Consider the following 17,496-nt stretch of genomic DNA (forward strand, 5'->3'; position numbering starts at 1 on the left):
TGGGCAAAACATCTAAATAAACATTTCTCCAACGAAGATATATAGATTGCAAACACATGAAAGGATGCTCAACATCACTAATCATTAGAGAAATGCAAATCAAAAGTACAATTATGTACCACCTCACACCGGTCAGAATGGCCTTCATCAAAAAATCTACAAACAATAATGCTGGAGAGGTTGTGGAGAAAAGGGAACCCTCTTGCACTATTGGTTGGAATGTAAATTGATAGAGCCACTATGGAGAACAAATGGAGGTTCCTTAAAAAGTTAAAAATAGAACTACCATATGACCCAGCAATCCCACTACCTGGCATATACCCTGAGAAAACCATAATTCAAAAAATTCATGTACCACAATATTCAGTGCAACACTATTTACAATAGCCAGGATATGGAAGCAACCTAAGTGTCCATTGACAGATGAATGAATAAAGAAGATGTGGCATATATATACAAAGGAACATTACTCTGCCATAATAAGAAACGAAATTGAGTTATTTGTAGTGAGGTGGATGGACCCATAGTCTGTCATACAGAGTGAATGAGTTAAATGAGAAAGAGGAAAACAAATACCATATGCTAACACATATATATGGAATCTAAAAAAAAAAAAAAAAGGTTCTGAAGAACCTAGGGGGAGAAGAGGAATAAAGACAGAGATGTAGAAATGGACTTGAGAACATGGAGAGGGGGAAGGGTAACCTGAGATAAAGCGAGAGAGTGGCATTGATATACATACATTACCAAATTTAAAATAGATTGTTAGTGGGAAGTATTCGCATAGCACAGGGAGTTCAGCTCCGTGCTTTGTGACCACCTGGAGGGGTGGGATAGGGAGAGTGGGAGGGAGATGCAAGTGGGAGGGGATATGGGGTATATGTATATGTATAGCTGATTCACTTTGTTATATAGCAGAAACTAATATATATATATATATATATATATACTTTGCCACAGATATAATTTAATTAACTCGCTATTTTGCTATCTTGCATTCAGTGTTCATTCCCCTCATATTTATTTGATAAGTATGGACATCTTTGTCTTTGGGAATTATGTTCTCTGAGTTAGCATTATGGAAATGCAGAGAGTGACCCTACCTTGGTTTATTGGGTCATGTCAAAGATTAAAAGGTCCCAGATGGCTGCACGATCTTGCAGTATGCAGGTCTGTTGCTCAGAGACCATATTGATCTTTTCCAGCCTCTTTGCAGATGGCCTCCATCTACTTTCTGGTGATTGATTGTAGTCATTTACAGCATTAAGTGGTTAGAAGCTTTACCTTGTCTTCAATATTTATAAAGTTAAAAATCTAATCATTTGAGCTTAAAATGTTTTATGGAATTTTTTTTTATGCCAATAGCAGCCTATCACTAGGAATGTCTGCTCGTTTAGTCTGGCCAATTTTGAATATGGTTAAACAGACATATATTTTCCTACTTTAATATAAGTACAATGTGATTATCAAAACCAACTCATCTGTATTAACCGAAGTCACTTTGCTTCTTTCTTGACATGTCTGCCTCGCCCACCTCTTTGTCTTCAGAAAGCTTCAACTAGAATGGCCTTTCTCAAGACGATTCTGTTTCAAACATTAAAACCATTCCACTTGTGGAAAATAACAGAAGACTTAATAGTACCTCAGTGCTTTGATGTCTGGTCCCTAAAGGTCAAGTTGGACAGTGCAGTCAATAACTGGATAGCTAGTCCAATGAGGACACTGTCTCCTCTCCCTCTCTCATGGTCCTGGTGGAGGAGTTCACTAAATTAGTATGCTGCTGCAGTCAAGTGGAAGCCTAAACACAATTCAGGTTTTCTGATTACAGTGCTCAATGATGAAATGCCTGTTATAAATATAGTTCTGTCTAATATTTTAAAGTAGATTAAAAGAATCAGATGGAGGCAGACTTGAAAAGGCCAGCTTTTTATTAGATCTGTGAAAGATTCCATTTAAGTGGATACTTCAGCAATACTTTGTTTAGCTTGCCATGTCTGAGAGAGGGGGACTTTTAAGACCCTAGTGAACCTTGACTTCTCTGAGGTTTCCAGGAGAAATGGAGATGTGATGGGAGTTTTCATAAAAAATAATGGTAATAGATATGAGGTGCTTATTTTGTGCCATTGGTCTCAGCGACAGATAGGTACAGGGCAGGGCAGGGGGTGGGGGGGATCTTACTTTTCTTATCCATCATAATGACCCTATTAGGTAGGTATTATATTTTAAATAAGATGAGTATGTTTGTTATCAAACCAAACGTGGGTCTGCTCACCCACACGCAGTAAAGCCAATCCACTGATACTGGGTTGTGGTGAAGGAAAGTGCCACATTTATTGCAGGGCACCATGCATGGAGTCCAGGCAGCTAGGGATCAAAAAACCCGAACTCCCTGATGGCTTTCAGGGAAAGGTTTTTAAGACAGGATGAGGGAGGGGGGTTTGTGGGGTGTGTGATCAGCTCGTGGACCTTCTTCTGACTGGTTGGTGGTGAGATAATCTGGAGTCAACACCATCAACCTTCTGGTTCCAACCAGTCTGAGGTCTACATACTTGTGGGCAAAATAGAGTTAACTTCTTCCACCTGGTAGGGGTTTCAGTATCTGCAAAACAGCTCAAAACCAGAATATTATCTATAGCCTTTGAGGAGGAACTAAAGCCTTTACTTTAATGGCCGAACAATTATTATTATATCTTGCTTCAGTGTTTTGCTTCATTTCTGCATTTTCTCATTTCCCTGATTAAATTTATTATTTGGAACTTGGGGAAGGCCTAGGAGGCTAAAGTTTTTCTACAGACAACAGGCAGGCAGAGGACATGGGGGTTCTATAAAAAATGAGAAGGACACTGTCGGGCTCCTGGGCATGGAAGCCTTTCTGTGTCCCCCTTTTAGTGTTTGTAGGAAATATGCTTCAGCCTCTTTGAGTTCCTTCCCTGAGTTCCAAAGGGCAGGATCAGACAGTTGCTCATCAGGGAAGGGAGGGGATGCAGAGACAAAGGAGGAGCAGTCAAAAAACAATAGTGGGGCTTCCCCACTATTGTTGATGCAGTGGTTGAGAGTCCGCCTGCCGATGCAGAGGATGCGGGTTCGGACCCCAGTCCGGGAAGATCCTACATGCCGCGCAGCATCTGGGCCCGTGAGCCATGGCCGCTGAGCCTGCGCATTTGGAGCCTGTGCTCTGCAACGGGAGAGGCCTCAACAGTGAGAGGCCCGCGTACCACAAAAACAAAAACAAAAACAAAAACAAAAACAAAAACAAAAACAAAACAATAGTGGAGCCTTGGGGCAGGGTCCTAGTTCCGCCTCAAGATATACACATAACAATATTTTTGAGCTCTTCTGCAGAACTAAAACACCCAACAAGTGGAAGATGTTAGCTACTTGATGCATTCTTCATTCCAGAGAGAAGGTCACAGTTTGATAACCTCGGAGATCACCTGAGACCAGATTAAAGGGGTGCTGGGCCTGCACACACCATGAACCTTATCAGCAACTCCACCCTTGAACCATTGCTATAAAACTCCTACCAAATCCCTCTGGGGTTGGGACACACAGTATTTGAGGGCACTAGCCTGCTGTGTCCCACATTGCCTGGTGAAGCAATAAGCTATTCTTTTCTATTTCACCCAAAACTCTGTCTCCAAGATTCGATTCAGCACTGGTGTACAGCACCACTATCCTGGGAAGGCCCCATTATGTTTCTGCCTGGTTACATATTCAGGCACACACTTTTCAAATGATTTGCTAAGGTCTATGCAGGTAAGAAGCAGTTGATTGAGTCAGGATCAAACCCAGACAGTTTGAAGGCAGAGCCAGAGCTCCTAACCGCCACCATCACACTGTACCTTGCAGGAATGGTGACTCATGTCTGTCTGGACCTGATCCAAGAGCAAAAAATCTTTTTAGCAAAGCTCCTGTGTAATCATCGGAGAACTTCAGCGACTCTCATCACTCCACCCACCTCATCATCAGCCCCTTGATGCTTTGCTGACAGCAGCCTCCATCAAATATTTTGCTAACCCAAACTATGGGTCTGAGGACTTAGTCAGGGCAGCAGCAATAGGCCTCCCAGTGGAGAGGCTGGAATAGGTTTCCAAACCATGACTGTAGAGCAGGCTTGTCATTCCCTCTGCTGTATGAACAATGACCATGCGGTCTTACATTTCCACGTTCCCATTCATTTATACATTTTAATTCAGTTATAGTCATCTCACATTCCTAAATGCCCCTAATCTTCTCCCATGAAAAATATAGAGATGATTAACATCTTTAAGGCACTACGAGAGATGCTGGCAATTAGACAGTATCCAGAATTGGAGATTGGGCCACAGGGAGCACATTCCTATGGATTTAGTTCTCTTTCAAATTCTGTCAGTGTAATTTTTACTCCATACAAGCTAACTCAGATGTGCTTCAAGCCAATGATTTTATCCTTTTTTTGGCTTCTGAAAACGTTGACTCCTTGAAACTCATGGAATAAAAACAATTTTAATTGTTTTTAGGATTTATTTTTAGGATTCATTATTTATTTTGATCTCCTCTTATGCTGAAGAATAATGCTGAATATGCTGAAGAATAATGTCTTAAAGAATTTTGAGTTTAGTCAGTAAATAAATTAAGCTCTAGAAAATATGTAGGCATAATACAATAAAAGAAAGTGTGGATATATAACTAAAGTGTGGTCATAGTAGGTAGCACATACTGAGGGCTTATTCTGTGCCAGGCACTATACTAAACACTTTACATGTATTATCTCATTTAATATCCACAACCACCCTCTGAGGCAGGTACTACTATTATCTCTTTTTAGCAGATGAGGAAATAGAAGCACAGAGAGGTTAAGCAACTTGCCACAGGATACACAGCAATTAATTGCCAGAGATAACATTTGATCCTAGGCAATTAGGCTGAAGAGCCCATATTCTTAAGTAGAGTGTTTACATTCATTTTAATTTTTGGAGAACTCTTTTCATTAAGCTCATCTCTCACAGCAAAATTTTCATTGTAATATGTTTTCATGAGCTAGAGATAATGGTTTATTAATATAGTGCTTTAACTGGAATTTTTCTATTGGCTCAGTTTTTATTAAAAATGGACTTTTCCTCATATTTCACCTCAGAGAATTAATCTCCCCAGCTAAATTTGAGTTAAATTTACATATTGTGTCTATTGTGAAAAATTTGGTCTTATCTCAAGGTCACTGTTATATCAATACAACCAGATCTGAAACATGCTTGAGCAGGAGCGTATTTCTGCTTATTTAGCACAAAGTCCTGGAATGACAATAAATAAATAAACAAACAAATAGTTACAATTATAGAGTTTTAGTTTTAATTTTATATATAGTTACATATATAGAGTTACATATAGAGTTACATATATATGTAATTTTTATAGAGACTTGTATAGTTAATTATAGCTATATATGCAAATGTAAGACAGGCTTCTATAACAGGCTAACAGGCTTCTCCCTGTGGGAGTTTAGGTGTTTTGTAAATAAAGTTTTTTGTTTTTTTTAATGCAAAACAGACTTATTTGCATGCACAACAATGAGGATTAGAATGCTAGATAAAAAGGAAAGCAGTCTTCTGTCAAATGCAGATCAAGATTAAGTAGATGGTTTTGAGATCTACTACAGTGGGAAGACTTGCTGTGTTACCTTCAGAAGTTAAATCTTTTTACCTGATGCTTCAGCAGCCTTTTAAAACAGGCCTTGATGCTGGGCTAGCTCCTCTAACTCCTCTTGACAGCCAAAATGGCTTCGAATGGGTTTGGTCCATTGGCCACTATTTGCCAACCACTGATGTAGATGAAGTTCTCATGTATTCTGAATCAGAGTATGCTTTTGTGAATTAGTCTCTGTACTGCCTGCTTTATTGTATAGTAGGGTACTTCCAACTGCACATGGGAAAAAACAAAACCCAAACTGACGTTCTCAATGAAGGAAACTTATTATCTCATATAACTGGAAAGTCCAGGCATAAATTTAACATTAGGCCAGACTTAATCCAGGAATTCAAATAATACCATAAGGTATTTTTTCTCTCCACCTCTTGGTTTAGCCTTCTGCTTGTTGGGTTTATCCTCAGGCTACTTATGATGGTCCCTGACACTTCATGGCTTACTTCTTTCTGCCAGTAGGTCCAAGGGAAAAGGCATCCATCAAAGTCCTGGGATTCATTGGAATCAAATCAATTTGGGAGATATGTATATTCCTGCACCAATCATTGTTGGAACAGGATAATTGGAGTTATGATAATGGATCAATAATATGTCAGTGATCAAACTAATCCTCCTGATATATCCCTGAAATCAGGAGTGGTGCCATTTCTGAATCATACAGACCAAGAATGGGCAAATAATGGTCTTCACAGGTAACACGGAATACTGAGAAAGAGTATGGTGTCAAATATCAATTGTATTTACTTCTTGCAACTGAACACAGTTTCTGTGAAAAGTCATATTAAAATTGTAGAATATGTAAGCAATGACTATCACCTCTTCTGTAAAACCAGTCCCGACCACTGAGGGAAATGACCACTTCATCCTCTGTGCCCCTACAATTCTGTCCCCCAATCATATCATCACAACCCTAAATGACCTAAATCACTTGATAATATATATAGTTGTCCCCCCTTATTCATGAGGGATATGTGTCAATATCCCCAGTGGATACCTGAAACTGAAGATAGTACCAAACTCTATATATACTATGTTTTTTCCTATCCATACATACCTATCATAAAGTTTAATTCATAAATTAGGCACTGTAAGAGAATATCTAAATTGCCAACATCACTACTCTTGTGCTTAGGGGCCATTAAGTAATATAAGGGTTACTTGAATACCAGCCTTGCTGAAATACCATGACAGTCAACCTGATAACCCAGCCAGCTACTAAGTGACTAAAGGGTTGGATATGCTGGACAAAGGGATGAATTATATCCCTGGATGGGACAGAGCAGGGATGGTTCAAGACTTCATCATCATACTCAGAATGGCATGCATGCAATTAAAAACTTACAAATTGTTTGTTTCTGGAATTTTCCATGTGATATTTTTGGAACTTGATAGACCTCGGGTAACTGAAACTGTGGAAAATGAAACCTCAGATAAGGGAGGGGGTTACTGAATACCTCCCCACCTATGGCTACCTCTTCCATGAGGGTAAAGTAGATATCATTTCATTTGTGTGTCTCCGCTGATTTCATAATGTCTGACAAATAGTAGGACTCCTAATAAATATTTATTTCTTGAATAAATTATTTCCATTTCTAATTATATAATAAGCAACAATGTTAAAAGACATCAGATTACATTATAGAATGAACTCAGACTACCAGTTAGCCTAAGACCCTGAAATCAATATCACTGTCTCCCCTCCTCTTCCCCAAATACTCCAAATGGAGCTGGTCTTTGTTCAAAAGTTTTACATATTATAGAGATTAAGTGACCCATAAGATGAGACATATATAGAAATAGAAAGAGTAGTACAAAACCTGGGCCCTAGCAACTAATTTGGGATTTTGGTGACACTGCTTAAAATCAACATTGAAGAGCTTATCAAAAATACAGGTTGTGGGTTTCTCTGGTGGCGCAGTGGTTGAGAGTCTGCCTGCCGATGCAGGGGACACGGGTTCGTGCCCCAGTCCGGGAGGATCCCACATGCTGCGGAGAGGCTGGGCCCGTGTGCCATGGCCGCTGAGCCTGCGCGTCCGGAGCCTGTGCTCCACAACGGGAGAGGCCACAGCAGTGAGAGGCCCGCGTACGGCAAAAAAAAAGAAAAAAAATATACAGGTTGCTAGACAGTCGTTGCATGTATAGAGTCTTATCAGTTGGCCCAATCAAATCACTTAATTCCTTCAAGGTATTATATTTTATTTTAGGAGCTAAAAGCTGTGTCAGAAAGAACATTGGACAGAGATTTTAAAAAGATAGGGTCCAGTCTTAAATACTGCACTTGATGGGTATATGATCTTGAGCAATCACTTAACGCCCTTTTACTTTAGGTTCTTCATGAATAAAATAAAAAAAGGGGACCATGACACCCTTAAACTCCATTCTAGCTCAAATAACTCATAATCTTGCCATAGATCAAGGGTATAGTATATGCTCAGTAAACACTTATGTAGAGAAAAGAGAATTGAGATTTGAATATTTTTTAAATAAACTTTTTATTTTGAAATAATTTTAAATTTACAGAAAGATTTCAAATTTAGTACGGAGAGCTCCCATTCGCCCTATACCTAGTTGCCACTATTATTATTATCTTATGTTAGTATTGATCTATTTATTACAACTGAGTGAACATTGATACTTTGTTACTAACTAAAGTTCATTCTTCATTCAGATTTCCTTAGTATTAACCTAATGTCCTTTTTCTGTTTGGGGATCCCATTCAGCACAGCACATTATAGTTAGTAGTCATGCCTCCTTAGGCTCCTCTTGGTTATGACAGTTTCTCACACTCTCTGTTTTGATGACTTTGACAATTTTGAAAAATACTGGTCTAATATTTTTTAAAATGTTTCTCAATTGAGATTTGTCTGCTGGTTTTCAAATGAGTTCTGGGGATGAAGACCACAGAAGTGAATGTGCCATTCTCACTACATCAAATGGAGGCTACATATTACCATGACTGTTGATGGTGACCTTGATCATCTGGCTGAGGTAATGAGACTTGAGCCTTTTTTTATTCAAAAATTATTTTGTGCCTTCTGTGTGTCAGGTACTATGCTAGATGTTGAGCAAATGATGATCCCTGCACTCATTGAATGTACAACTGAATAGGGAAACTTAACCAAATAACTTCACAATTAATTGTGTATACATCTATATCTACATCTACATCATCTATATCCATATCTAAAACAGGGACACCTAATTTAAACTGATGGGTAAAGGAATACCTCTCCAGGAAATGATATTAAAATTGAAATATAAATCATGAGTAGGAGAAGACTAGACAAAGAGATTTGCAAAGAGAGTTTAAGACAGAGAAAATTGCTTATCTGAACACCCTGCTGAGCTGCTTGGAAGAGAGAGAGAATGAGAGAGAGAGAGAGAAAGAGAGAGAGAGAGACAGAGAGAGAGACAGAGAGAGAGAGAGAGGCAGGAAATGACCTGAAATGATAAAGTTGAAAGGTGACCAAAACAGCCTTAGCCTTTCTCTGTGCTTGATTAAAACTTGGACAGTTTTCTTCCTGACTACACATCCCTGACCTCCCTTTTCTTAAAATATTTACTTAAGAAAACTTGGAATTGTAAATTCTTTCTCTGATCCTTTGAATTGTAAATCACTTCACAACCAAGATATGTCTTTCTCAAGGACCCTGGGAACCATCCTTTTGAACTGTAATCATTGAAGGAGATAGCACCCTTGTCTCCGATTTTCTGTAGGAGGCTAGGTGCTTAATTTAAAAAAGGGGAAATGAGCAAACATAGCTAGACTTAATCACATTGACCAGTCTCCCCACTACTGTCCTTCTGTACTTTTCCATTAGCTCACCCCACAGTTTAAAATATCCCCTGCCTTTTGTTTCAGCAGAGTTTAATCCCTCTCTCTTATTGCAATAGTCTTGAATAAAATTTTCCTTGCCTGTATTTAACTGGTCTGGTGTAAACCAAGAATACTTAGAAAAGGTGAAAAAAGTTGTTTAAAAAATTGATTTAAAGATAACAGAGAATTAGAAAGTCCATGAGGGCTTGAGGGGCCAAGATCTCAAAAGAAAAGGGAAGCCAGCAACAGGTAACACTTTTGTCTGCAAACCATTTGAGTAATCTAGAATGGTGACTAAATGGCTGAGAAATTGAGTAGAACTTTCAGAAGTTTCATCTAGTGTGATTTTCCCAAGTATTTCTGTCCCTCCCTATACACACTCAAGGAACTTCTCTCTCCTCCTTTGGAATCTGGGCTGTGTCTGACTGCTTTGAACAATGGAATGCAGAAGTGATGTTCTGAAATTCTTAAGCTGCTTCTACTATTTCTCTCTTGGGACACAGCCAGCACACTGTGAGGGAGCTCAAAAGCCACATGGAAATGTTGAAGGAAAGAAAGGTGGGGCCGGAGAGGATGGTCACCTCCCAGGTTTCAGGTGAATCCCTGGTACGGCCACTGAGTGTGGGTTCTTGGCTTTGCTCAGGAAAGAATTCAAGAGTGAGAGCCATAGTAAAGTGAAAGAAGGTTTATTCAGGGAGATACACACTCCATAGACAGTGTGCATCATCTCGGAAGGTGAGAGGTACCAGGGTGCAGGGTTGTCGTTTTTATAGGAGAAAGTAATTTCATAGGCTAATGAGTGGGAGGAGTATTCCAGCTACTTTGGGGAAGGGGTGGGGATTTCCAGAATTGGGCCACCACCCAAATTTTGACCTTTTATGATTAGCCTTGGAACGGTCACGGTGCCTGTGGATGTGTCATTTAGCTTGCTGATGTGTTACAATGAACATATACTGAGGCTCAAGGTCTAATGAAAGTCAACTCATCTGCCATCTTGGACCTAGTTGGTTCTAACTAGTTTATGTTGTGTCCTCAGGTTATGTCATTCTTTTAAAGTTTGTGCCCTGCCCCCTTCCTATGAATGGCCACAGCTGCATTATTCATTGCAGTCCACAGGTGAAACAGCCCAAATATTTATCAACATTAGAGTAGATAAATATATTGTGATATGTTCATACAGTGGAACACTAGAGAGAATGAAAATAATCCACTGCTGCATGCAACAATATGTATGAATTGCACAAGCATAATATTGATTTAAAAATAAGCAAATCTAATCTATGGCCTGAGGTACCCTATGGGACTGTTATGAGTAGAAGGTGCCTGGGGAATACTTCTGCAACACTAGTAATATTCTATTTCTTTATCTGGGTGCTGTTTATATGGGTGTGTTTACTTTGTAACAATTCATTGAGCTGTTCTGTATATTATAATCTAATTATGTTTTTACAAAAGAAACTTCAGATCAAACCAAAACAGATGAATATTCCTTAGCCATAGCTAATAGTTTTTACCAATACTTTAGAAGCAGGAAGAAAAGCTGGAAGTTTATGAAAGAAATTAGAGGCTCTAACTGTATGCTGCAAAATATATGTGATAGAAATTGGTTTTACTTTTAACAGTCTATTGTGTAATCTAATTTGTGTTGGTGCCAAAAATCTGTCCCCTTTCCTGGTTTATTGGTCATTTCCTTTAATCTTTTGGAGTCCATATTACCAGACAGCTTAGTTTTTTTGTTTTGTTTTGTTTTGTTTTATGGCAAGGCCTCAGCTCCCTTTCCTCATCACTCACTGATCTCATTCTATTTCAGTAAATCTACCAAAGCAGTTCAAGTGAAAATGCTCAGTTGTCTTATCCCTCAGCATATTTGTTTTCTAATTTACATTTCTCCATCTAGTTTATGTCTTTAAATGTCACATTCTAAACTGATGGCTTTCAATCTGAGGCATGAAGTTTCTCAGTTTTCACAAAGGAAACAACCTTGTCTGCCTATCAAACATAAAGTATCACAGAGAAATGTGACTGTTGGTGAAGTCATTTCAACTGGTTCAGGAAGTTTGCTCTCACCTATTCACTTAGTGTCATTAAACCTGACTGCTTCTAGCCTTCAAATGATTCCCATGGTGTTTAAAGTCTATGTGTGGATTTCATGTCATGTGACTAAGTTATAATGGTTGCTAAGCTATTTCCTCTCCACAGAGATCTCGTACAGCCCCTCCCCAATGATAATTATAAATTTTTTCCCGTCTATTCTTTTGTTGACCTTCTGGGCATATTTCTGTACCATTTGTTGACATTTTAAAAAATTACAGTGATATTCAGCTTTTTACTCTTCTGTTTTATAAAATAGCAGATTATACCATAATATGTTAAATCATGAAGCTACACAGCCGAAAATGCATAACCACACAGCACCATTGATTTATTAAGAGACTTTCAGTTAGGTGTTTTCTTTAGGAAGAGCTATGCAAAGCATCATTATAATAGTTTGGAAGCAATGGCACACACAATCCCTTAAAGAGATAAAATAACAAATAAATTATATCAAGAAAGATATACAGAATTCTCAAACTAAGTGACCTTAAAGATTCAGCTCAAAACTGCAAGTTTATAGCTGAGTCAACCAAAGTCTAGAATGGAAAATGGCTGCCTAAGGCCTTCCAGGTTGTGAGGAAGGGCAGGCTGACACTGCAAACTGGGTCTGTTCTACATAACACAACATATATATTTATAAACAAGTGCCAAAATGCAACAATAAAACCAGCTGTAAAATTCAGATGATTCTCATGATCTACTCCCCTTGACATGCACTGAAACAATTTTGCTGTAGTATGATTTTTCTTACTCATTAGGCAACCTCAGTTTTCTTCAACAAGTGAGGTTAACTATCCTGACCTTAAAACCACAGTGACCTTCTCAGTGCTGGATCTAGCAAAACAAATGCTCTCTATAAATATTTTATATGACAACTTATTTAAAGAGGTTTGGAAATAAAGAAGTCAAATTATTTCAAATGGAAATGCATTAGGTAGAAATATGCCAAGATGGAAAAACTATAATATAGCCAAGAAAGAAAGGGAAAGTAGGAGAGAAAAGAAAATATAAAAGAAAAAAAAATCAATGAATCGTCATAGAATAAAAGAAAGAAAAGAGAAAGAAAATAAAATCCAAACAGTCCCACTGTAAAGAGATGAAGGCAGACCATTCTGTGAAATAGAGGGTCACACAAAGAATGTCCTATTGTAGATGTCTTTCTAGGGCCAACCCTGAAGTACATTTACACTATGATATACAACCTACTGACATTAGATATGATACCACTAGAATTACAAATAGACTTTACTACCACTGGAAATGAATGTAAAACATTTGAAAAAATAGCCACCCCAAGGAAACATTCCTTTGCTTATGTAACAAAGCCACACACATACCAATAAAATCTGTTTTTATTTCCAATGGTACTTTTGTTTGACATGTTGACGGTGGGTTACTCTGTTGAAAAATATTTCAGCAAAACTATTTCCTTTTGAATGTTGAAATAATACCAAATAATTTGGGAGAAAGTAAAATAGACTGGCACGTAAACTGTAAACACATCTATTACTAAACCAGAAATGTTAGCAGTGAATCTCAGATGAATTGAGATGACTAGGCACCGGAATGAGCATGAATACTCTCCACATTTAGTAAACAATTCCCAAAAGATGTGTTAACATTAAGGGGACATTAAACACTAGCATGAAGTGAAGTGGGGTAAGCAAAGGGGAATAACAATTGTTAAACAGTGAGTTGAAAAATCAGGTCTTTAATCACAAGCTTAGAATATCAAAGATTGTTGACTTGCAAAGGCTACCACTTGAAAAATAAAATATTTATTTAATAAATTACTTGGACACATATTGTAAGCAACATTTTGTTTTGTCTTTAACTTAATGAAGGAATTGAGCCTGTGGACTAATTATTTTGGTATTATATATTCAAAAACATTGACTCTTTCCTTTGCTTTGTTTTTCCTTTAGTAATCCATGTAAACAAAAATAAATTAATCATAATCTTTGGTTCATAGTGCATAGTCATCCTTGGTCTGTGAACAGTCCACTTTCATTCATTCTTTTATTCATTTACTTTTCCAAATTATTTAGCTTTTTAAAAATTGTGGTAACCATGATTTACAATTTACCATTTAAAATATTTTAATGTATATAGTTTAGTAGCATTAAGTAATTGACATTGTTTTACAGCTATCACCACAATCCTGCACAGAACTTTTTCATCTTGCAACACTGAAACTCTGTGCCTATTAAGAACTCCCCACTCTTCTTTCTCTGAGGTCCTGGCAACTACCATTCTTCTATTTTCTGTCTTTATGAATCTGACCTCATATGAGTGCAATCATACAGCATTTGTCTTTTTGTGACTGGCTTATTTCACTTATCACAATATCCTTAAGTTTCATCCTTGTAGCATATGTCAAAATTTCCTTCCTTTTTAAGGCTAAATAATATTCACTGTAGGTATTTATCGCATTTTGCTTATCCATTCATCCAACAATGGACACATCCATGGATTGCTTCCATTTTTTGACTACTTGATTAACGCTGCTATAAACATGGGCATGCAAGTATCTTTTCATGTTCCTGTTTTCAGTTCTTTTGGAGATATACCCAGAAGTGGGATCATAGGATAATCCTATTTTTAATTTTTTGAGGAATCTCCATACTGTTTTCCATAGCAGCTGCACTATTTTACATTCCTACTAGGAGTGCACAAGTGTTCCATATTCTCCATGTCCTCATTGGCACTTATTTCCTTCTTTTTTGATAGTAGCCATCCTAATGGGTGTAAAGAAGTATCTCATTCCTACTTACTCATTTAAACTTAATACTACAATAAATACCCCTAAATCTATCACTTAACCAGACCTAAAATATAACTATGCACATGCTCCTCTCTCATTTTCTGCGCTGTCTCTCCCTAATAGTAATCCAAAGTAGTTGCTTAGTATTTCTTGTTTTTATAAATATATACAGTTCTACCTTATACTATATGACTAAACTTCTCTTACTTGAGCCATGGCTATCACTCCTGAAGAAAAAGAGAATTCAACAGACATGTCTCTCTAAGTAGGAACAGAGATAATCATGGCTACATAACCACTAAGAAGCCAGTCAAACCTGTTTACTTCTCGTGGTTACAATAAGTTGATGAAAAATTTTGTATTAATTGAATTTAAGTAATACAATTTGATGAATAGTAGCTAACTGTACCAGGCATTGCAGAATGTTCAAGGACGAATATAAATGGTCTCTCCACCAATATTGTGCTTACAATGTAGTCATTTGTTTATCTACTTCATAAACATGTGTTCAAAGCTGTGGGATATACAAAGAAATTTAATAGACATTAACAACCCTTCACAGCCTTGCAGGAATACAGATGTATTCTTAATCTGATGTTTTCTGTGGCAGACACAAGTTGTCATTTTACCTTTCCCCCTCTCCTTTGGAGCACGTACCTGGAATATATTTTCCAAATCATTTTATACTTATCTGTGGCCATGTGCCTAGGTTCTGGTTAGTGGATTTGAGAAGGAAATGATGCATGCCCCCTCTGAGATTGGAAACCTCACACAAACTTCCACTTACTCCTTACCCTGTCTGCTAGTCAAGGACACTGAAGTCCTAGGGGATGGTGGAAACACAAGTTGGAGGAAGCCTCCATTCCTGAATGACTTTATAGATGTCTGCCAGTCTGCCAGAACAGTCGTATTAAAGAATTCTTAGCAATAAATAAACTTCTACAGTGTTAAACCTCTTGGAATTATTTAAGGTTTATTTGTAACCACAGCTAGTATTTACTACATCTAATATTCCTCCTGCTCCTGAAAGGATCTAAATCCCTAAATTCCCATTTTCTTGGCATAATGATAACCGTAATTCTTAAAACAGTGTGTCTGTAAAGAAAACCTTCGGTTCAAATTTTAGTTTTGTCATTTTATTAATTTACTAATTCAACAGACATTTTAATACACAAATTTCTTTTAATGTTGATGAAAGAGCAGGGGAGCAAATGGACAGACAACTGTTTTCAGGGACTTTATTTCTAGAGTGCAAAGAAAGATAATAAATAAGTAAACATACTAATATATAATATAGTGATCATAGTGTTAGAAAAGTAATGCTTATTGAGAGTCTAAATGATTTAGGGAGATATTTATATAAATAAAATAAACACAATACTAGAAAATGATAAATATTTCAGAGAAATATAAAAAAGCTGAACACATTATTAGGGCTAGAAAACGTATTTTAGTTATTGTAACTAAATACAATTTTATTTAAAATGTATAAATGTTTATGAACCTCTTTTTCTGTATAGATGTAAAGAAAATAACAATATTTAATTTATAGTGGTAACACTTTTGGAGGAATGTATTTAACAAGATAAAAGCCTATCCTTTAGTAGCTATCAAAGAATAACTAATTAAATACAGAATTTTCTGATGTATGGTATTCATAAACTTTAAAATGTCAGTACTAGGTTAAAAAAAAAAAAAAGGAAATGTCACAAGTCAGCAGTGGAATACTTCCTAAATGGCTGATATAGACAAAAGAATTATTAGAAGTTAGAGGAGGAAGGACTCACTTGACAGAAAAATAGCATTGGGTTTGGTTTTAAAGGTTGAAAAGAATTTGATTAGGAAGAATTAGGGAAAGAGAAACAACTTGAGTTAATTAAAATGCAATGAGGAGAAACCAGAGGTGTGAATAGAGAGAGTGAGAAAACCAGTGTGACGAAGTGAAAAATATACTCAGAGTGCAATGAAAGCTCATGTTTGAAATATGGGCTTGAGCCATAAAAACAAAGGGCCTTGAATAGCAAGTTAAGGTATCTTGCAAACCCAAATTAGCAGTAGAAAGATGATACCAAAATTGATGAACTGAGTGTAGAGAACTTCTCTCCATCAACTGACAGTTTGTTAGCATAATGCCAATCATTGTCATTCTTCCAGTTAGTGGTATACTTTATAAAATTAAGCAACACATCTTTCATTATTGGGGATCTTTACAAAGTGCCTGTCACAGTGCCCTGTCTACAGTCTATATTTAATGCATAATATTCATTACAGATTTATCTAATCACCTCAAACACATGCCAGTTAGCATCGATAAAAGTATTCTTGACATATTGGTGTAGACTAATATTTTTCCCATTATCCCCAAATAAGAAAACATGAGATGTGAAAAATTGTAGAATACTGAAGAAATTAGCTCTGGTAAAGATATATATCTAAATTGACTCACTTTACTTAAAATCACACCTTCACTTCCAGTATAACTGAGTGGAAATCTAAAGAGCGTTTATTTTCCATTAGCATTAAAAATGAAAAAACTTTGGGCTTCCCTGGTGGTGCAGTGGTTGAGAGATCGCCTGCCGATGCAGGGGACACAGGTTCATGCCCCAATCCGGGAAGATCCCACATGCCGTGGAACAGCTAGGCCTGTGAGCCATGGCCGCTGAGCCTGTGCATCCAGAGCCTGTGCTCCACAATGGGAGAGACCACAACAGTGAGAGGCCCGTGTACAGCAAAAAAAAAAAAAAAAAAAAAAAAAAAAGAAAAGACTTTTAAGAAGAAAAAGAAAATAGCAGAGGGAAAAACAGAAGATGTTCAGCATTGTCCACATCTTCAGACAACATAACTTCTAGTTTCAAAGATTTCATATGAAGTCCAGGTAAGATGTGCTTAATAATAAAATAAAACTATTGTTCTTACAACAATAGCAGACCTACTAATGCCTCCCTCTGCTCTGTTTCACTTCACCAGAAGAAATCATGGTAGGGAGAAAGATTCTGACCAAAGCTATATTTCCTTTAAGGGACCTTGGCTAGTTGTACTTCAGCTAAGGGCCATTGGGATTCTTTAAGATAGTCCCAGATAAGAGCCAGTATGGTGTATACTATGGACCCAGGATTTCATTGTCATATCTGTAATTATAGGT

Source organism: Mesoplodon bidens (assembly GCF_964165515.1).
Source record: "Mesoplodon bidens genome assembly, chromosome: 16".
NCBI classification, from domain to species: domain Eukaryota; kingdom Metazoa; phylum Chordata; class Mammalia; order Artiodactyla; family Ziphiidae; genus Mesoplodon; species Mesoplodon bidens.